This window comes from Sinocyclocheilus anshuiensis, unplaced genomic scaffold (genome assembly GCF_001515605.1).
Source record: "Sinocyclocheilus anshuiensis isolate Anshui unplaced genomic scaffold, SAMN03320099.WGS_v1.1 scaffold307, whole genome shotgun sequence".
In the NCBI taxonomy this organism is placed as follows: Eukaryota; Metazoa; Chordata; class Actinopteri; order Cypriniformes; family Cyprinidae; genus Sinocyclocheilus; species Sinocyclocheilus anshuiensis.
In genome coordinates, this window is record NW_015552550.1 from 257,103 (window position 1) to 270,147 (window position 13,045).

A 13,045-nucleotide genomic window follows, 5' to 3' on the forward strand; every position below is an offset into this window, starting at 1 on the left:
CCCATTCATAAACAACGTGGAGAAACTGCAACAACATGTGGCTGTAAACAGAGTTGAGGTTTTCTGCAAAATATTATAGTCTGTATACCAGGAGAAGAGTCCAAAATATTCTTCCTATCTAACTGCCATCCCGCAAAAGACAAATAAATAAATGTGTAAAGATGACTTAAGATCACTTTTTCATCCAAGCTTCACCCTTCTGAATTAATTTCAAAAGGGCAACAACTACGCGTATAATCTCTTGTAATACTGTTCAAGGAACTTCCTCAGAACTGAATGGATGTTCAATGTGGCAGGCAACATTATTAAACTAAACTTCTTGAGTGGAGTGCAAACGCTCACTCTGTTCTGGACCCGCCTGCAGTTCTGTGAATCCACTTGATCTTCCTCATTGAGCCAAAGGATTCACCTACAGCCAACATGTTATGCAAACCGAATGAGACCTAGATACCATCACTGGGGAAATCACCAGACTGTTTGCGTAATTTAAACATGAAACACAGGATATTCCAAGAGAAAGAAAGAAAGAATGTTTGTGAGAGAGGATACGCTTTGGATTTGAATAAAGAAGTGAAGAGTTTAACCTGAGGTTATGAAAATCAGACAATCCAGATCCAGGTCTAAGCATCACAGAAAACCTCTGTTAACCTAGCGCTAACTGCCAATTTTTTCAGTCTCTCTCATATCTGCGTCTAAGCAATGCATAAGCACATGAGTAGTGGGATGGGAGAAGGCAGATAATTGAAGCTTCAACAGAGGAAACTGAAGTTTAAGAGCAATGTATTCACTATTGTCCTGTACAGACGAACTGCAATATCCTGTGCCTGTGTCTGTCCCTATTTTTTCTACCTCTCTGTTCATTTCTGTTCAAGCAAAAAAACTGACTCATAATCACCCCTAATACCAGGCAGCAGTTGTGCGAGGCCCTGTGTGGGGTCCTCTATGGTAGAGAGGGGGCCCACCTATAAGCACTTTGTCCTGGCCCTGTGAATTTTAGCGACGGCTCTACCAGGCAGTGCTTATTTTGCCCACATGACACTGATAAAAATGTCAAGGGGTCGTACACATCTACTTTGAGGCAATTCTGTGATTACTTCAATTGGTGCTGGCAGTCCAATAAATGCCTTCAAACAACATAAATACTTTCATGCGCCTCCACAATCTCCCTGCAACAAAGTTCATATCATAAAACATTCCTCTCACTAAGACATATACATCACTTTCCAAAATATTTTCAGTATTGCACAGAAGATTCATTTCTCATTTTGGAGTGATGAAAAGAAGTCTGCTGGACAGAGAGACAGAGGGGATGTTTCCCACAATTTCAATGCCCTCTGGGTCAGACATTATAGCTTCAGTTTCAGCTGTAGTGTATAGACGCACCCAGCTGTGACGGCACCGCACTGCACACACATTAGAACGGGGTTCAGAAGGGGGTCTCAACATAATTCAGAGCAGTAAACCTTCACCAATTGACCCTCTTAATGATTTGATCTTCGTATCTGGGGCAATGCATCATCTTAACAAATAAATCAGCATTAAAACACATACGAATACGAATGGGAAATAAAAGAGTCAGGGGTATGTATTTACTAGGGCTGTCAAAACAAAAATTGAATTTCGAATATTCGTCGAATTTAAAATAAAAATCCACATTCGAATGCAAAAACGTTGCATTCAAATTTGAGGTGTGTGTCAGGCAGCCTTTTATCAGTGGCGCACGAAATGCGATGACAATGTAATGTTTTTGTTAGCCTATCCAGTTGAACCCACTAGATGCGGCGCTGCTACGTTGTTCATTCAAAATATTGCAGAAAAAGAGAACAATCAATGCGGTGAAGATGTTGTCTACGTCAAAACCGAAACCAAGCCATTCACACAGAACGCATATTCATCGCATTTTCTAGAGGGACATCTATCAACGCTGCACTCGCACAAGAAAGAGCAGCATGTTTAGAAAGCTATGTAAAATTAATGTAAGTTCAACTTTTAAAAAACATGTCTCGAGACTTTATGGCGGTTTTCCCCATCCCACTGCATCTCAAGTTTTTAAATGAAGAAAGTACTTTTTGTGATTGGTTTTAAGTCCTTTGTGTTAAACTATACATGCATGAACAAGCAACTTTATTAACTATATATGGTTTATAAACATAATTTTAAACATTTTTATTATTACTTTTTTTTAAAGATAGTCGTGTTATTTTATTATGCTTTGAAGAAACGTGCATAATATTTTGCTCGATGCGCCCTCTTGTGGCCTTTACAATGACACCCTACTCTGGCATCAGCTGTGCTACATGGCAGACAGATGAGAATCCAAAATTGAATAATTTGTTTAGTTCAGTCCTCTTATGCTTTGTTAAGAGTGCAAGACCAGTGTATATTACAAGCCGGTTAGAATGAGGTGTCAAACAGGGTCTGCAGCACTATTAAATCAACAAAGTCAGGGCTCTACAGTGTGTAGTGTACAGTGTACAGCATTTGCAACTGAAAACTACTGCGTGCGACTATAAAAATTTTTTTAGGAGCACCAGTGCGACTGACCCGATAAGAAAAGTAAGCGTAGAGCCCTGAAAGTCACATTCATTCTGCCACGTCTAAAAGTTCAACAGCCATTCATCTGGACTCCTCATTGACCTAGCTGATGTAAGAAAGGTCTTCTTTATGTGTGTGAGGTTAATGGTGTGTGAACTCATCGCAGTCACGGCACACAAAGTCTTAACAAGGCTATTTAAAACAAAAATACTGAACCGTGCAGGCATCTGTCCACACACATACACACACACACACACACACACACACACACACACATATTCCAGCACAACACTCACACCATCTATCACTCTCTGTATAGACACATACATAATAAGTCAAAAATAAGTTTATATTAGTACAGAACAAACTAGGGGTGTAACAGTACACGTATTCGTACCGAACCGTTTCGGTACGGGTCTTTCGGTTCGGTACGCATGTGAACCTTACACCCCTAGAACAAACACTTTTACAGTAAAAGGATGGTCCAACATTATATCGGTGGTTCTCAACCAGGGGGCCGGGGTCCACTAAGGGACTTCAGCAAACTTCCAAGGGGGCCCCAAGATGACTTAAAATGATCTAAAATAATACAAATCAAGCATTAAATTAAGCTAAAACAACTAAAAAAAGGTAACCTCGTTTTAAAAGTGAGATTTTAGACCTGAAAAAAATCATATAAATTAATAAAATCCTAAAACTCCATGACTCAATTTTATAATGGATATTCATTTTTAGTTGCCAAATTCTAAAATATTTTATTGAATAGAAATTGTGAGAAAAACTTTTTTTTTAAATAATTATTCCGTAAATCAAGACCAACTGGAAACATCATGGGGTCTTTGAATATTGTTGTGGTCAATGGGGGGCCTTGGAATCAAAAGGGCTAACCCTTTAATATAACTCCGACTGGATTCGTCTGAAAGAAGAGAGTCATATACACCTAGGATGCTTCGAGGGTGAGTAAAACACAAGCCAATTTTCATTTTTGGGTGAACTAACCCTTTAAGAACCACTGATCTAGGAGTATAGTATTTTGAGTAATTTATCTGCTGTGAGTTTAAATGGGAAGTTGACAGAACTGGGGGGATGCAGAATTGTGACCAGTTACATACAATACACTTTTGCATATTTCTTTTTTTAAAAAGTCCAAGTTATTCAGAGTTTCAACGTTCAAATTCAGAGAGCGGGGGGAATATTAGTTCAGAGATAAAGGGAGGGGACGACACAGTAAAGGCACGCAGAAGAAAAAGTGGGGGAAACAAACTGTCAGGATGACTTGCTCGGGCATGGAGAGCTGTGACTGCAGGCTGAGTGAGTGGACAGGCAGAATTCCAGAGACAGGTGGAAAGAGACAGAGAAACTAAATGTTCAATCTGAGAGTCACTTACCCTTAGTAGATCTGCACTATTACAAGTACAGCAGCTCTCCACTGATCCAGTCTTCAGTCCTACAGGATCACGCTAATCAGAAAACAGCCAGTCTCCGAAGACCCTCCATGATAATGCTGACAGCATGAGAGAGGAAAAACCAAAACACCCTGTGAGATACTCATACACACACTGAGATTGTCTGTCACTGTGGTAACTCAGCCGAGGAAAACTCCTCCCCTTTCCCTTCTGTAAAACCTCCCTCTCTCTCCTTTTTTCTCTCTCTCAGGGAGAATAAACTCCTTTATTTGTCCATTTCCTCGCACTGTTCCCAAATCTGCTTGTTGGAGCATGTGAGACTTCTCTATCTAAGCAATCTGAGTAGTGAAGACTGACATTACAATAAGAGTTACCTCACAGACACAAACACACGGCGAGCACTGCCTCTCACAACCACCCACACACATACAGCCAAGCCAAAAAACTTGCACTGAAACCAGGGGAACATATACTCAAATTACGGCATACAGCTTGTGGCCTTTGGAAATGTTCACAGGCACAAGACATCCTGATATACAACCCTTAACAAAACAGCCCTAAAGTACACTTGCCGTCTGGCTGCAGGATGGAATCTGTGCCAAATGAAAATAAATGGTAATGAAAGAAAATATAAAGTACATTTAACTTTGTATCTTTGATGGTTTTTGAAAAATTACTTTTGGTGGAAACTCCTTTTCTTATTCATCAACTTTTCCATATCCACTTCCTGTATTTCAACAGAATCATTTTTAGTGCATCTATCATGTTGAGTCTTCATGGTGTCAGAGAAAGAACCCCAGCCATTACAAACAGTGACAGCCTGGTGTAGTTCAAAATAGATCACCCTTTAGCTTATGATGCAAACAAAACTAAGACATGCACTTGATGGATCACAAAACGGATGGAAAGTGTTCGAACTCTGGCAGAGCAGGTTGACCAACCTCTTTATGTCAACAGAAATTGCCCACAAAAGGTGTGGATGTGACACAGGCATAAAGGGCGAAAAACAAAAGCTTTTCTCAGATCTGTTGAAGCCTGCTTAAAGACTGACTTAAGACAGACGTGTTACTGAAATCCTTCCGTTAAAGGTCATCGGAACTCAATACAGACAGGAAATATAAACCCGGACGCTCTTCTGTCGCTTTCTGTTTTACGCGTGCATTAAGTTCACATCCTGTTATAACTTTTATTCGAAATGCATTTGGGGATTTGTCCATGTATTAAACACCGGTATATACCATCATTCAAAAGTGACAGTACTCATCAAAGCTGCATGTATTTAATCAAAAAATACAGTAAAACAGTAATATTGTGAAATATTACTCCAATTTTAAATAAATGTATTCTATTTTAACGTATGTTAAAGTTAAAATATCATTTATTCCTGTGATGGCAAAGCTGAATTTTTTAGCAGCCATTACTCCAGTCTTCAGTGTCACATGATTTTTGGTTGTGAGGGAAAGATAACCTTGTTCAGCTTCCCAAAGAACCAAGCGTTGAGGGAGCAATGGATGTAGTTTGTTTCTCCGGGGCAGCAACAGAGTTGTGCAAGTGTGTTTGTTTGTTCCCGGCATTTTGGTGCCAAATGTTTTATAAACAAATTAAATAAAATTTAAGTCAATAAAGTTTCTGTTCCTATTTTATTTTTGTCAATGTCACAGCTTGCAGACGATAGCTACACAAAAGCTGCGTGTTCTCGAGACTCTCTAGCTCCGCCCACGACACGCTTCCAGGAGCTCGACTGTTTTCAGAGAGAAGCGTAAAGCTTTATCTGTCTTTTATAAATCTGATAAAACTAAAGACTCTTCGGAGATATGAAGGATGCAATACTACTCTATAGGTACTCAAGATTAATATGAGACTGGCAGAAACTTGTTTGTGTTATGTCCCTTTTAAGTATTAGCTTCTTTCAAAGAAAAAGACCCCAAACTTTTAAACTGTACTATATATATGCTTATTCTTTCAACTGGAGTTAAGCTACTGGAGAGAAACATGAGTGATGGCACAAGCTGGTCTGGAGAAGACATAACACACATTAAATCTACTCAGTTTCTCACTCTGTAAAACCCCAGAATACTCAGGGCGCTCATCATGCTGGATGGTGCAGACAACTGGGCCGTCTGAACTTAGACAGGGGGTCTCAGATGGCACGAGAGTGTCCTGCTTTTCTCCTTTACTCTGGATCCGCAACAACACCCAGAGCACTCATTAGAATGTGGTCTTTACTTTATGAGAGATTTACTGTCATGATCTAGTGTGAAGCGTGCTTCCTGTCTGGGGTCTCTATAGACATGACTGAAAACTTCAGTTTTCTCATGTTATTTAAGTATCACATTCAAAAATGAATTTTAAAAACCTAACAATAACAAACAAGGGCATGGAAGAGGAAAATTAAAGGTGCAAGAGTCAGGACTTTTCCAGTGCTGACAAAGACCTCTTTTATGGAGCGCTACATCATGCTAAACTTTTACACCCCTAACCTTCACTTCACTGTCTGCTACAAGTTTGTGGTGATGTTCAAAAAACCACGTATTATGTCTGGAGGCTCTTAACCTCCACTGCTGAATGAATTCAAAACAGAGTTCTGAAAATCCATCACTTCAGTGATTTTGCAATCAAAGGCCCGGTCACATTTATCTTTGTATGGCAAAATTTCATGGGCAAAATGCAGTCATATCAATAGGAATCTGTGTGATCAGGAATTTTGTGTGAGGGACACAGTGTGAGGATATTTCCCCACAGGGTTACATTGGATTCAAGTCTTGTAAACTTTTAACACGCAAAATCGCAGTGATTACCAATATAAAGCTGCTTGGTTTGGAAGTGACTGAGTAATGCAAAGCATACTGTAGCTTCACTATACTGACAATCCGCTAATGTTACCACATCTTTACTTTAGTGGCACAAATTTTGCCTGATAAACATTAGATTATGAAACATCAAACCACTATACACTGACACAACAAAACATGCTTTACTGTTCTTATGAGTCATACAACTATACTTAAATCCCACCTACTGTCTTCAACACAGTTGTTGCTAGGGCTGGGTATCAAGTTCGATGCTTTTTATGCACCGACCGAATTGTCTCGATAACATCGAGTATTGAAAAATGTCTTGTTGTTCAGTACCATATTTCAATACCTAACGGATTAATCAAGGAAAAACACTGGGTGTGTTCGACGTGTGTTACACTGATGCCCAGAGATGTGGCTCAAAAGTGAGGCTGTAGTGTGTAAGCGTCCGACCCCCATTGATGTAAGCCTGCGTTTTCGTTTTAAAACAGCTTTTTAAAATGAAAGTGTTCCTCGTCCATACTGGCGTTTCCCCTGCATTTCAGAAAAGATCTCCGTCCACACTACACGACCAAAAACCACCATCGAGTGTTTGTTATAACGTCTGATTGCGATCTAATGTGTGTTTTGGCCATATAATGTTGCTGAAATATGTTATTTATAGCTTATATCAGGCTAATCGCTACACCTGCTTAGCTTTTCTCATGTAAACACACCCTGTATTGTTATGAAAATAGGCAGAATCTCATGAAAATCACATACAAATCATATACTGTCGTAATCGTGTGTTTATTAGGTTCATGTTTCATCTGTAGGAATGTTTTTCTGGGTTTCTTATGTACAGAAGTGAACGCGAAAGTGTGATGGACGTTCGTCATAGGAGACAGGGCGGATTATGAACACATAATATGATTGACATATGAGCAGCGAATGAGCTTCCTCGGAATCAGAACAGTGATCGCGGAAGAGAAAACACAGACAGACAGCGCTGGAAGCAGCTAATGCTCATCAGAAAATCATTGGAAAATGAATAGAAATTATGATTCTTTCTGAGCAATTCGTTTTAAAACGAAAATGCACTAGTGTAAACGCACCCTAAAAGATGTGGAAACTGAAAACTATTTGAACTTTATTAAAACTATATGCACTAATTTATTGTGATGGTTACATTTTGTTCCTTTGTGCAGTGGCTCAGGACATGAGCCTTTGAATATGTAAAATCATCAACAAGCTGAAAAAAAAAAAGTTATTTTTTTTTAGGTAATGTGTAATATATATTTCATAAAATTGGTATCGAAAAAAGTGACATATCGATTTGTGAATGTTCTGGCACAGAAAACCATTACTATTTCATCAATGAAAGAGACAGGGTGGCAAAATCTCATCTGAGATCATTTGAAAAGGGAGACTAGCCATGAATAGAAAATATGTACGTGATATAACACACTATTCTGGAAAAACACACAATCAAAATTTGTGATTACCCAGAAGAGGCCCTTTCACAGAACTTGTGGAGCTCTAATCAGCTAGTGCTCCAGCTTGACATGGAAATTTCCTGTTCTCGGTTAGAAGGTCCCACTGACAGATCAGCCAAATATCAAATGATCTGCTGCACACAGTGACAATGCAAACTGCTTGTTAAGAATGTGAGCAAGTTTCCCACCCACGGGAACAATTTTTACCCAGCCAATAATGACTGAGCTCTATAAACACTGCCCTCCAATCTACCCGGACAGGCCCACAATTAAGCCCTCAAAGAATAGCTTCGTTCTTGTGCACAAGGGATGGCAGCTACCGTGAGCTCCACACACTACTGCTGCTTTGATCAGTTTAATGTGCACCAGAAACACTCCATCTGCAGGCTGCCAATGGAATCAAATGTTCTGAAAGTTTTGGGACTCATTGCTTGATTCATTTTAGACCAAAAAAAAAAGAAAACGCCTAGTACTGAGTCTGAGATGCAATTCATTTATCAATCTCACATACACACACACAACCAAGAATATAAGGAAGCAGCCCAGGAAAACTTTGATATTATATGTTTTTATTATATATTTGATATGGTGTTTTAATCTGCAAAATGCTGGAAATATCATTTATTCCTATCTGTACTTCTATCTCACACACATATAATTATGCATATGCTCACACCCTTTAATTACTGTGATTTATACAGTTGCTAACCTGCCAGGTAGGTTAATTGAATGAGATGTTCAAGGTAATATGAAAATTGGAACACCCTCCATGCTTTTTTTAAACCACAAAATTACTTGGTGTCTGCTGACATTTATTGGTAAATCCAGATTTCCCCACAGTTATTGAAAAGGACTGGAAATATCAAGAACTTTGATTGTATTTGTAATTGAAAAAAATAATTAAATAAATAATTAACAAAAACAATTAAATAATTAACTAATTAATACATGAATTATTTATGCTCATATTTAAAACATTCCCGAGCTAGAAATTACTTTGAGAGTAATCCATAAAATTATTTTAAAAATATTGACATTCCATGAACTGGAAAAGTCATTTAAAAAATGGAAATTCATTTGTCAAAAGGTGTGGGATCGCTGTAAGTCATATTTGTGCTTGTCAATGACTGTACTATAAAAGAACGTGAACAAATGCAAACACAGTTGATGTACTGTTGCATATCCTATAACAAGAAAAACCTGGTGTGCAGCAACAACAGCATCTCATAAAAGAGCAACTGAATCTGGCCTTTGCCATCATCATTACAGGGGTGGAGGACAAGGCACTGCAAACAAATGGAAACGATTTTCAAATGCACAAGTTAATCACCTCTAACAGGCCTCTGTGGTCTGAGAAATATGGCTCCTGATTGAGCCTGTGTCCATTGCCCTAAAGAGCTCCAATTACATTCTTCTAAATCACCTATCTTTCCACACCTTTACAAGAGTCCCAATGAGCTTGTGGCTTCAACCACATTTTCAGTTACCAGACTCAACAGAACTCATGCTACATGATTTTCAGGTCAGTGCACACACAAAATGAGGAATCCGTATTTATTATCAACCCCATAATTGATAGCATCTCATTTTACGTATACTCACTAGGGATGTGCATCTCATGACTGAGGCCGATACGATACGCATCTCGATGCATAGCCAACGATACGATACATTAAAGATACATATGAAGCAGCTACCGATGCGATGCGATACGATTCACCCCTGTTACGATGCAGTAGGTGCGATCCGATTTCGATTCGATTTGATTCAACACAATGCGATTCGAGACAATACGATGCAATGGAAAAAATATGATCACTTTTAATGCCTCAAGGCCTGTTTCATAAAACAAGTTTACCAAATAAGCCAGGCTTATTTCAGTTAGTCTGACTCATTGTCAAATGATTTGGTTCCATAAAGCAAATTTAACATAGATCAACTTCAGTCACCGTGGCAACTTATGCTGGGAAACTAACCTGGTGTAAAGCAGGTTAACTATCAGACTAAAGCACTATTCGCACGGGATTAGTATTATCTGGGGACCTTGTGCGATTTTGAAATTACCCCCCCCACATCTGAATTTCGTGTGGTGCATTCGCACGGGATAAACGAAGCCTGTGATTTTACTCGAATTTACTGACCTATCTCCCGGATACCCGGATGTCAAGGCTTTGAGAGTCCCGTTCTATGGTCTCTGACTTTTTTTTCTCGCAAATGCAAGTTTATATCTCCTAATTCGGACTTTATAACTCGACTTAACTCAAAAATAGTGAGTTTGTCAAATCTGAGGGAAAAAAGCCAGAAGAGCCGACGGGAAATGACGAGTTGTTTTTCCTTATTAGAATTGTGAGATATAATCTCGGAATTGCGAGAATAAAGTCATAATTTTGAAATATAAAATCAAATTTACCTTTTTTTATTCTTTTATTCCATGCCTCCAAAGACTGCCGCTTGAAAACCGTCATTTTCTGCCTCCAGATAGGCTCCGCCCACAACAACCGTCATCCCTGTTTCGGATCTGTAAGACTATCGCACGCTCTAACGTCAATTTCGTTGAATAACAGTGCTTATCGCTGGGTGACAAGCTCTTGTAATATGCGTAGAACATTTTGAAAATGACATCTAATCAATATAATTTATAATCTTTTTAAACCTAACTATTTTGTACCGTATCCGTGAAATTCTCTAGCCGTAAAGGCTATCTCTCCCGGGTTTTCTGCAACCATGATGCGCGCGCATCCTGAATGTTTACAAACCGATAATTGGGCTATACTCACTAGTGTTGGCCAATCCGATTCTTTCCGAATCGGTTCGTTCGGACAAGTTAACCATCACGTGATCTCACAATTTTACGGCTTAACAGACCAGTGTGATCTCCAAACGGTTGGCTGAAGCAGGTATCAGTTCAAAAGAACAATCCGCAGAGCAATGCGAGGAACACGTGTTTGTACATTTAAAAAAATAAAACATATTCTAACCATTTAAATTTAAGCGTTCAGTCTTTGCAGGTTAATCAATAGGACGCATATTTACTTGCACTATTTAATTAAAACGTGTTTGCTCATTTTTGTGGATTTGACGACATGTAAGACAGCGATGATTGTAACGTTACCTGAGATGACACGGTAAACAGAAGTCGACAAATTGACGGATATCCAAAACAAGTGCACCTTCTGTAATCCCAACTAGCTACATTGCTAGTTAACGATTAAAACCATGTAGGTTGTGGTTTAATACGTTGCATATTTATCGTTTAACAGATGGTTCTGACTACATTCCGAATGGATGATGATGCACGTTCTAAGCAGTTGTCGCAATATTAATGCACCAACTTCCCAAGCGACCTATTACTTGGCGGAAGAATTTATATGCTGATTATTTTTAATAATAAATATTTTATTTTATTGTACGCTTGGAGTATTAGTGTCCTTTATCCTTTAGTGTCCTTTATATTTTTGATGCCGTTTTTATTTATTAAATATTGCCTCGCAATAAGCCTTGAGAGAATGATTAAGAACACCCCTGGCCTATGGTATGCCAGTGCAACATCATAATTATATATTATAACTATAAGCTAAAAGGACAGTGAAAATGTAAATGTTGAAAATGAGTTTTTACCCCAAAATCTGTTCTGAGCCTGCTGATTTGAAATATGACACATTATTGTTATTATGCATTATTGTAAGTTTGTTTTATTGTGTTATTGTAAGTTTGCCAAATTACTGCAAAAAAAAAAAAAGTATGAAAATATTTTTAATTGTGTGTAGGATATATAAAATGCTAGCTATGAATTTATCCTTAAAAACAGGGAAACTGGATATTTAATTTCAAATATTTTTTTTTATGTCATTGATTTTCACTAGTGTCACTTCCATTAAAGAATGTTATCAAGCTGAATACATAATTTAATATGTGATGGAAATGACATTTGTTGGTTCAGGAAAATGACAGTTAAGGAAAGAAACAGAAAAAAATGACAGAATTCTCCTGTGGTGGTTGTACCAGTGTATCTACTGTTGGATGCTATCAGATTAATTACATTTGTAATTTAATTTCTAGAACTCAACAAAGCCTAAAGTGCCCATAGAAGCAGTTATTTATGAACATGACCAGAGAAATCTCAAGATTACTTCTGAGGGGCGACAACAGAAAACCCTGATATTTAGTCAGGTGGGAAAATCACTTGGTGGAATCGGTTTAAAGTCTCCACATTCAAATCTAACTTTTGTTCTCTCGCCAGTGACTTCATCGCTGGCTGAGATCTGTTTCAGGGCTTGAGGAAGAGAAAATGGTACATTAGCACATAAATGCACTGTAGTCTTTTGAGGGCAGTCTAGGGAAGCCCTGCTTAAACCACAGGGACTCCTGGGTTGAAGGGGGAATTTAACTTCATTATTCACCAAAAGGTTCCCTTCACTGGGCCTCCTGAGGATCTACCTAAAACAGATGAAACACCAGCTGAGAGCAGCTTAATATGACACAGACTGGAATAAATATGTTTTTGTCTAAATTAACATGAAATGACGAGACAAACACTGGCGTAATTCAAAAGCGCTGTCCTCTCTTATGTTAACTTTATTCCAGGAAGCTATTCAAAGTCAATATTTGGCACACAGATACCTAATATAGATGCCTACAAAAATAAACACATATGGGATAAAAGAGCTTAAAATTCCATTTGAATTAAATAGGTAGATTATTTAATTCCAATTCAATTTCAATGGGGTCAAATGACTGGGGCAATATTTCTGCTAACACGACAAGCTCAAGTAAAACAACATAGCACTGAACCACTCCATACTGTTTACAGGCACAATAGATCAACAAGGCCTCT